General features: G+C 33.6%; 1 long non-coding RNA gene across 1 annotated transcript; it reads right to left on the bottom strand.

The window, feature by feature from the left end:
* Positions 1-6,857: 6,857 nt before the first annotated feature.
* Positions 6,858-8,285, bottom strand: LOC126693592 (uncharacterized). Its single transcript, XR_007645436.1, has 3 exons — positions 8,162-8,285; positions 8,011-8,074; positions 6,858-6,996 (listed from the first exon to the last, which is right to left on the bottom strand). It is a non-coding gene; the product is annotated as an uncharacterized LOC126693592 (long non-coding RNA).
* Positions 8,286-9,665: the final 1,380 nt, after the last annotated feature.

Raw genomic sequence — 9,665 nt, forward strand, 5'->3', positions numbered from 1 at the left:
TTCATCCTATTCTGTTGTTTCTCCCCCATCGCCTCATCTATAATATTTTGTCCTACAGCCTTGGTTTTATGGAACGAATGAATACCACCTTTTGCCTACATTGGACCCTTCACTGTCTCAACAAAAGACCGAGATGGATGAAACACTGAATTACGTTTTTGTGTCTGAAGGATAAACTTTACTTGGCTTGAACCATCAAAGGCATATTGATTGGGTTCTAACATCTTCCTCAATTCTAGACCAAATACCTTCCAACCATGTTTTTCTTTCCCTTCAGGGATTATGACAGACCTCCGGAGCCTGCCAGTTTTGAGTTCAGTCACTAGCAAAAACTGACCAAAAGAGTTTGATCCCCGTTGCAAGGTATATGCAATGTCTCCTTCCCTAACTATTTGGGATTTACCCCAATCACCATATATTCTATATGTTTCATCAACCATAATGCCGCGCTTTTGTCCATAAACACTGATTTCATGAAGTATTTGCCCCGTTCAAAAATATGTAACGCAAAGAAATTCCCTCCGTCCTCCACTACCAACTGAAAAAGCTTCGATTCAATGAAAAAACTACGTATCCCTCCCATACTGATGAAAATAAAAATGAAATAGAAGAAACAATATCTGACTAATCTGAGGTAGCCAAGCCTCCGCTCATCTGAAGTCTTAACTCTTACCTCTCAGTGAATTCAGAAAGTGACAGAATCAAATATCTATTACAGGTAAAAAAGAGAAAAGGAAAGAAGAATGGAGATAGGGAGAAATTTGAGAAAAAAATTCAGGCTGATTTGCTTCTTGTATGAAAGCATATCTGAAGTTCTGCATCTGAAGTAAGGAAGCTGAACTTTATTATGCATAGGATTAGGTCCATGAAAGGAATAAATTTGGAGGTTTTCTAGTTAGTTTTGCAACCCCACATTAGCTAAAAGAATAATATGGACGTGCAATATTCCTATATATTAAGAATTTAAGAGTAATATCAATCCCAAATTGATTCGATGGAAGCTTGAATCATGAGGAATTTGTGGATTGGCTTAACCAAGTTAAGGACAACTTTGTTTGCTATGGTATGCTAGAATCCACGAAAGTTAAAATTGGCAACAACTAATTTGAGAGGCAAGGCAAGATCTTGGTGAGAGCAGTTGGAGATTCAAAGATTAAGGGAAGGACAAACCAAGATTCAAAATTGGGAGAAGCTAAAACGGAAACTTTGGAAGCAATTTTTTCCGCACAACCACATCCAAACCCACTACAGCAACTTGCACAACTATAGGACAAATTCAAATACAGCGAATAGAGCAGTGTTGATTGGGACTCAGCAAATAAAGAGATCACAATCAGCCCTTTTCAATTCAAGAACCAGCCAAAGTGGCGGTGCATCAAACTTCACTAAATATTGGAGGCAATCAACCAAGAATGTTGAGATTGGGTCAAATACTGCTAGATCTAGTGAATTTCTCAAGATACCAGCTAAGAACCAGCCTGAAATGGTTAAAGAGTTAGAAAGTCAAGACTTGCTGGTTATTTTTATTAGCTAAATTGAAGAACCGATTGGTGAGGGAAGACAAGAATTGGCTGAATGCATAATAATTATGGTAGAATCTATGCATGGTCAGTATGTGGAAGAATGAGCAAATGTTGTTGTTTAGGAAGCAAATGACTCTCCATTAGCAACAAGGATTATGCAAGTTCTGAAACTAGAAGTGAAGGATGATAGACAGCATAAAGGTTATGTTCTTTGTAAGGAGATAGCCATGAATGGGTTCCATCTTTTACATAGATATGAAAAATCATATGAAGCTATAGTGGGCAAAAGGTGCAACACACACAACATGTACAAGCTAGTGCATCCATACTCCTTGCAACCAAAGGAAGGGAAGGCAAACCCCAAGCCAATGGTCAAGATGAAGAAGGTCGATTCACCAATGAAGAATAAAGCCCTGTAGTGTCAAAATATGCATGATTGATCATTAGCAAGGCAAACACTTAATGTTCAATTTGGAATACATGTTTTACAGTTGAAAAGTCATCCAAAATTGAGGACAAGTTTGCTTTCAAGAAAGGGAGTCCTCTTAATGCAAATGAATCTACATTGGTGTTTCATTTGTGTGGGACTTGGCTGGGGAGAAGCAGTAGCCTTTGGTGTGCTGCAACAGCAGCAAACTCATCATACAAGGCAAATGTACCATCCTATAACTTCATACAAATCTTGTGGCAACCAAAAGCACTTGAGGTCAAGTGCTTCTTAAGAGGGAGAGTCTTGATGTAGGGCATTTCAAGTAACTATATGCCTATATCCTAATCCTCTTGTAACTAATTAGTTAGTTAATTAGTTAGACAATTTCTTAGGCATTAGCCGATAGGATTTAGATACTTGTCAACCATCTAAAGGCTACCAAAGCCAAACAACTAGTATAAGTAGGAAGATGTAAGCTTTTGCAAATCAGTTTTGGTAATTGAATGAATTGTTAGCCTTTGTGTGCCATTTGGAATTGTGTTCTTATTGAGCTACTTATCCACCTATCAATGTGTTCTAAGCAACTCAACCCTTTCATTGTTTCTAAACCATACACAATCAGCCCATCACATTACTGCATCAAATGAGCCATGATACAGATAGTTGTGATAGAGCAAGACTTAACAGGCAAATGGTACTTAACCTTATTAATTTAGTAATTAGCTTGGTTAGAGTATCTATATGGCTATGACTTGCCTAAGAGTGTATTGAATCTTCATTTAGGCTAACAGTACAGTCACCCTTGATGCACTCTAAAAACATGATAGCGATTAAAAAGTTTTCTTTGACAGAGGTTTGATCAAAATAAATTCTTAAAATTACTCATGTGTCTATCTTTTTGGTGTTTTGTCAAATTTACATTAACACTTATGCTTTTTCCAAACTCAACAAAATGACTAGGATTCACAATTTTAAAGTCCTATCAACTATAAGACTTTTTTAGACATGCATATCAGTATTTGATAGCCATAAGAGCACTAACTAGATTTATTTTACTTTTGAAAATTTGTTTCACCATTTCATTTAGCTTTTTATTTATCTATTAGCTTTTTATATATCTTAACCGTGTAAGGAAATAATCAATAAAGGAGGAGCTTATGTTAGCTTATGTTACTTTTGAAAATTAGTTTCACCGTTTCATATTAACTTTTTATTTATCTTAACCATGTACGGAAATAATCAATAAAGGAGGAGCTTATGTTGCATGGCCATAAGATAATTTTTTATATAATATTTTAAAATAAATTTATACCGTGCCCATGCATCGCACTAGATATCAGCTAGTACTGCAAATGATAGAAGAACCCCCTACTCTGTAGTCCTTTTTTTTTAAAAAAAATAAGTGACTCTACAGACCCTCATTACCAATATCTGTTTGAATTCAAGGTCCCCTTTCAACCACTAGGCTAAGAAGGCTGATGTTGTGTAAACATCAAATTACACCAAAAACTAAACAAAAGTTAGACCTGGATATCAACCCTTTATTAGGCTATGAAATAAAAACCCAAGATACTTGTTTGGCTACAAGGCTTGCAGTGTCTTGGTTCATGAGGCTGACAAGAATTTGCATCGGCTGTCAAAAATCTAAATTGCATTGGATAAGTATTAAACAATTTAACCCAAAATTTCTTCGTTGTTTCTCTAATCAATCATGTTTAAATGCAAACCTAGCTGTTATTCATACGAACCACTGAACATGAACATTTTTCTGCAAACCATTGATATTCATTGGATAAGTATTAAACAATTTAACCCAAAATCTAAGTTGCACCGACACGGACACAGGTACAGATATGACACGGGTACGGATACGGGGGTATGGCAATTTTTGAAAAATAAGGGTATGACACATCATGGGTACGGCAATTAAATAATTAATTAAATTTTATATTTAAGCATATTTTTTAATATTTTTAGACATAAAATGCGTTTATGTTTAGAATTTAAATTATGTAAGAACTACAAATAAGTAAACTAACACCCAAAGTAGTACAATAATACACATAAAATGTTTAGAGTACAAACCAAAAGTTTAAATAGGCTACATTTAACATCAAACTAAAAACAAAAAAATTTTAAAAAAAATAATTCATAATAAAAAGTATAACACAGTGACAATGAGAGTAGGATTAAAAAAAAAAAAAAAAAAAAAAAAAACGCGTTATAATTTATAAGTGAGTAACAGTACACCCATTCACCCAAATATCTGAAAGAAAAAAAATAAAAATAAAAGAGAGAGAGAGAGAGAGAGAAGAGAAGAGGTCGAACCTGTTGTCTGCGCCGAGAGAGAGAGAGAGATCAAAAGGGCAGGGCATGGTGTCAATGTCTATGGGGCTTGCCGACTCGCCGATCAGCCTAATCTAGCTCTAGCGAGGGACAGAGGGGCAACGGGTAGAGATCAGAGGGAGGGTTAAAAAGTGAGAACTTGAGATGTGGGTTTCAACTTTTTTGTTTTAGGGTATATCACAAAATCAATGGTATTGGTAAGTCCACCTATCAAAATCTGTGATTTTCTTCTTCTTTTTTTACAATGCTGGCATGTCAGACGTGTCAAAGAAGCGAGGGAAAAAAAAAAAAAAAAAAAAAAAAAAAAGAATGCTTGAACCAATGATGGCTCCAGGAATTTTATTTAGGGGGGTCATTAAGAAACTTAAATTTAAAAAATAATAATAATAAAAGATAATTTGAATATATCGAATTATCGACCAAAAAAAAATTTTACAATTTCTTTCTATAAGTTTTTAAATTTTTAATTGTTACATGAAAGTTCATTATTAGTATTTATTACCAATGTGGGTAGTAACTATGACCATTTTATTTTGTTAAATTTGTCTAACATTTTTATTTTTATATAGTTGTTATTATCTATGTGTCAGTTTTTTTTATAAAAATATTTTAAACTAAATGACTAAACTCAACTCATTGGCTTTGTATTAATTATTGACGCACACAACTACACTCATTCATACAATTTAACCAATCAAATGCTTGAATAATCATTAACTTTACAAAAAAATTTCTTGAATTTTTCTTTTTTCTAACTTTATAACAAAAAGTTATTATAACATAATAATAGTACACACACACATGTAACAAACCTTTTCTATTTCCTAATTATTAAATTATATAAAGTTATATTATATTTATATTGTACACACAAACATCCACACACATCATTATTCATACAAATAACATTATAACAAAAAGTCAAGCACACAATCAATATTAGACACACAAACAAATAGAGTAAATTTATAATCAAGAGTGATACTTACAATTCACAAACGCTTACTCTTACTCTTAGAGTTGGAAATTCTTGAAATAAGAATATATAAGATTTAAATCAGGGTGTGCAAAAAAAATTTTAAGGAAAATTACACTTTACCACCCTAAACTATGCACTAGATTACACTTTGCACCCTAAATTATCCGATTGCACACTTTGCACCCTAAACTATCACACTTATCACACTTTGCACCCTGTTGTTATTTTTGCCGTTATATTTAACAGAATTTTACTATATGTGACAAGCACATGCTTCTTACTTAGGTGAAACAAAGTTAAAAGACTGAAACACCATTCTTCAAAATCAATTAAAACAAAACCCAAATTTTTCCACATCTCCATCTGTCTCACACGTCTGCCATCCTCTTCCTCAAATTCATAAAATACAATCTAATACTTTTTAATTCCATCACTGACGAAATGGTATAAAAGAAGTTAAAATAGTAAATCCCAATGGCACGGCAGATAGGAATTATTCCTCACTAGCCGTGCTCACGTTCTTTTTTTTTTTTTTTTTTTTTGGTAAACGCTGTGCTCACCTTCAATTCATAGAGCTTTCCATCGCGAGATGCATCACCACCAGCTAGAGTTGCGGAAAAACTGATGTATTTGTGGCCAATTTACCAGTTGTTGTACAGACTAGTCTCCCCTTACCAGCGATTTTTAATTATTTTAATAACTAGAAAGCTATAGATAGTATAAGAAATACCAGGAAGGTGGATGGGGTACTGTGAATGAATTCTGCTATGGAATTAGAGAGGTCAATTTAAATATTTTGAAACTGAATCTGGGAAAGAGGATGGCAGAAACGTGAGACAAAGGGAGATGTGAAAAAATTTAGGTTTTGTTTAAATTGATTTTGAAGAAGGGTGTTTTTGTCTTTTAACTTTGTTCCACCTAAGCAAAAAGCATGTATTTGTCACATGCAGTAAAATTCTGTTAAATATAACAGCAAAAATAACAACAAAGTGCAAAATGTGATAAGCGTGATAGTTTAGGGTGTAAAGTGTGCAGTCGGATAGTTTAGGGTGCAAAGTGTAATCTAGTGCATAGTTTAGGGTGGTAAAGTGTAATTTTCCCAAAATTTTAAGAATAAATTAAAGTATTAAAATTCAAAAAAATATGTAAAATATATATATATATATATATATATATTTGGAAGTCAGGGGGTTCGTTTGAACCCCCAGAACAAAGTGTACCGCAGCCCCTGGCTCGAATGCTGGAGTCCGAGTCTTACCAATTCCGGTGTCCGACAGGTACTTTGCCAAAAATGGCGTGTCTGTGGAACATAGCCCAAAATTTCTTCATTGTTTCTCTTGTCAATCATGTTTAGATGCAAACCTAGCTATTATTCATACAAACCACTGAACGTGAACATTTTTCTGCAAACCATTGATCATAAACACTAAAAAGAAAATTTCACCTAAGCATGATGATAGGGTCATGCTCCCTAAGATGCATATTTATTAACAAGGCCAAACTTATACACTATTAGGTAAAAGACAGAAGGTATATATTAGCACATGGGAACATGCATTAATATTAGAAATTACCTGCCCACGTACATTTCGGATTTCACCTTCTTCATATCCATCTAGTTTTTGTTTGACAAGCATCAGTGCATGTGTAGCATCCTTGTTCCCTTCACATTCATCTTGTGAGTCTTCCAAGATTGTCTCCAGATCGTCATCTGTATCCTATCAAGGAGAAAAAAAGAAAATGTTGCATGACCAATTGTTTATAACATGCCTGACATACAGACATGTTGGGGAAAATTGAGAAGAAAATAAAGAGAAAAGAGAGAAAACACGAGAGTTTACATGGTTCGGCCTTGTGGCTTACATCCACAGGACAACAACCCGAAGGGCTACATTTTCTCATATACTTTTATTGATAGTACATTGCAATGAAATTCATATTTATAATGGATATTACACAAAATGTCAATGATAATTTAAATTTTGAATTGCATATTGATTGTCACAATCCCATAATTTTCTCTAGAAATCAATCCCTTGACTTGTTGACTAATCCCAAGATTTTCTCTGCAATCAATGTCTTGACTTTCTCCACTTTCATAAAAAATATTTTTTATTTTCTAACAGTAATGCAACAATTCCAATCAAAGAGTCCCAGCTAAATAAAAAGTAGTCATCAAGTAAATTGCACCAGAGACATATCTGGGTACTAAAAAACACACCAAATGAACACCATGTGGTATTTTAGTTAGGAAAAAAAACCCTCAGCAAATGATCACATCTTCATTGAATTGTATTATGATTTTTGAAGTCATTTTGTAAGCTTTTTTTTTTTTTTTGGGTGCCAAAATACAATATGTGATGCAGCTGGAAGTACTTTTGTGCTAAATAGATTTTATTACTGCTTATGTGATTTTTTGTTTTGTTGTCCTTAATGAATCATTAAAGGGCCAAATTGAAACGAATTAAAAATTCCATGATTTTATTTAGAACTTCTTAAAATCTAGTAATTCATTTTGAAACAATCCGCAAACTATACGGAGAATAGTGTAATTTACCCTTTTGTTTTGTTTTAAGTAACTAATATTCCAATATTATAATTATTATAAACAGTCTTTCACACATTTCAACACAATTTCAAACAAACCTTTGTCCTTTTGCCTCTCTTTTTTCCAGAGGCAAATTAGTCCTGGACCCAATATATGCCTATGAAGAGAAAAGTTTCTGAAATACCTTTTGCCGCTACAAAGCCTTCTGAGGAGATAACCCACTTATACAGGGGATCATGAATAAAAACCTGAAAAGAATTCCCATCTACTGTCAAGGATTTAAGAAATTGCAACTTTGATTCATTATTGAAAGAAACTGGCAACAATAGTCATACTTCAACAATGGTTAGCAACGCTTCTTTATATTTCCACATAACAGAAAGTATTTCCTCACAACATCACCTGAAAACCCTTTCCACTCCAGTGACACCGGTGCCATCAATTGTGTCTCTTGTGAGACTGAATGGAACCTGCCAAAGTTGGCATGTTATGAGTTATTACATGAAAAATGGAGAACATGATAATACCATATAAAGACCAGATACACCTGAGGCAACACTAAAAGATCAGACCTATTGGAATTTAACAGACCTCCCAATAAGATATTCCCCAAGAGGAAGGGTGCCATCAACCCATTCAAGAACACCAGCACTCGGAGTAAAAGGAACCACCTATTTAATGTAAAAGATGCAAATTTCCAAACTTCATGAGCACCATAATTATTAACAATGAACATTAAAGTTCTATGCACATATGTATGTAACAATTAAGAGAAAGCAATACCTGCAATCTTTTTATTCACAAGATTCCATATACCCCAAAATCAGTAAAGGCTCAAGACTACTAGAGTAATGTCCAACTATGGGTTAAGTTCTTCAAAAGGTGGATTAGTAGTACATGTACAGGAAAATTGTCCGCATTGTACAAAGAATACAAAATACTAGAACTAAGAAAAATAAAATGGTAGGTTCCAGTTAGCTCAATTGGTAAAGTCTCTAAAAAAAGTAAAATGAAACTGCCCAAAGAAGTTTATGTCATGAGTACATATGTGTGAGGGATAAAATTGCAATATCAGTACAATTTCCCATGTATAAATAAGATGTATGTGCGTGTTAAGGTAAAGTAATCAACCCAAACACTATTTCCAAGACTTAATATGACAATGCCCTAAAAAAATAAAAAATAAAAAAACCCTTTTGCTACCAACAATCAGGCGGTGATTCCCATTGCTTCTAATCACTTGTCTCATGAGCAGACCTTGAGAAAGAGTGGAAAGAGGTGTAATTGCTACTCCATGTCTCTACAGAGCTCAAGTCCCTAATATATTTACTAAACCTTTGTGCAAGACACATTTGTATTTGTTATTTAGGTAACAAGCTGGGATTATATGATATATGTCACAATTTGAGGAGGGTGTTATGAGAGTGTCTATGTGAAGGGTAAAATAGTAATATTTTAATATCAATATAATTACACACATCTAATTCCTATTTCAATATCTATATAATTACACATGTAAATAAGATGCATATTTGTTATGGTAAATTAATTAACCCAAACACAATTTCCAAGGGTTACCAGTGTACAAGTATTTTTAATTATTGACCAAATCAAAGAGTTAAATCAAAAGAAAGATGGAAGAATAATATTATCCACTTATCAACAATCAATTGTTTCCAGATGGAAATCAAAAGCAATTTTCTTTCATGCAAAATTTTGAACCAAACTGACTTTTCATTTTTACCAAAACTTTCGTTCATAAGAAAAATCCATCAAATTAATCTCAACCATGTCTTGTTATATTTGAAAGGAGACGATACCTTGTATGTACACACTCCC

The sequence above is a fragment of the Quercus robur genome, chromosome 7, assembly GCF_932294415.1.
Source record: "Quercus robur chromosome 7, dhQueRobu3.1, whole genome shotgun sequence".
In the NCBI taxonomy this organism is placed as follows: domain Eukaryota; kingdom Viridiplantae; phylum Streptophyta; class Magnoliopsida; order Fagales; family Fagaceae; genus Quercus; species Quercus robur.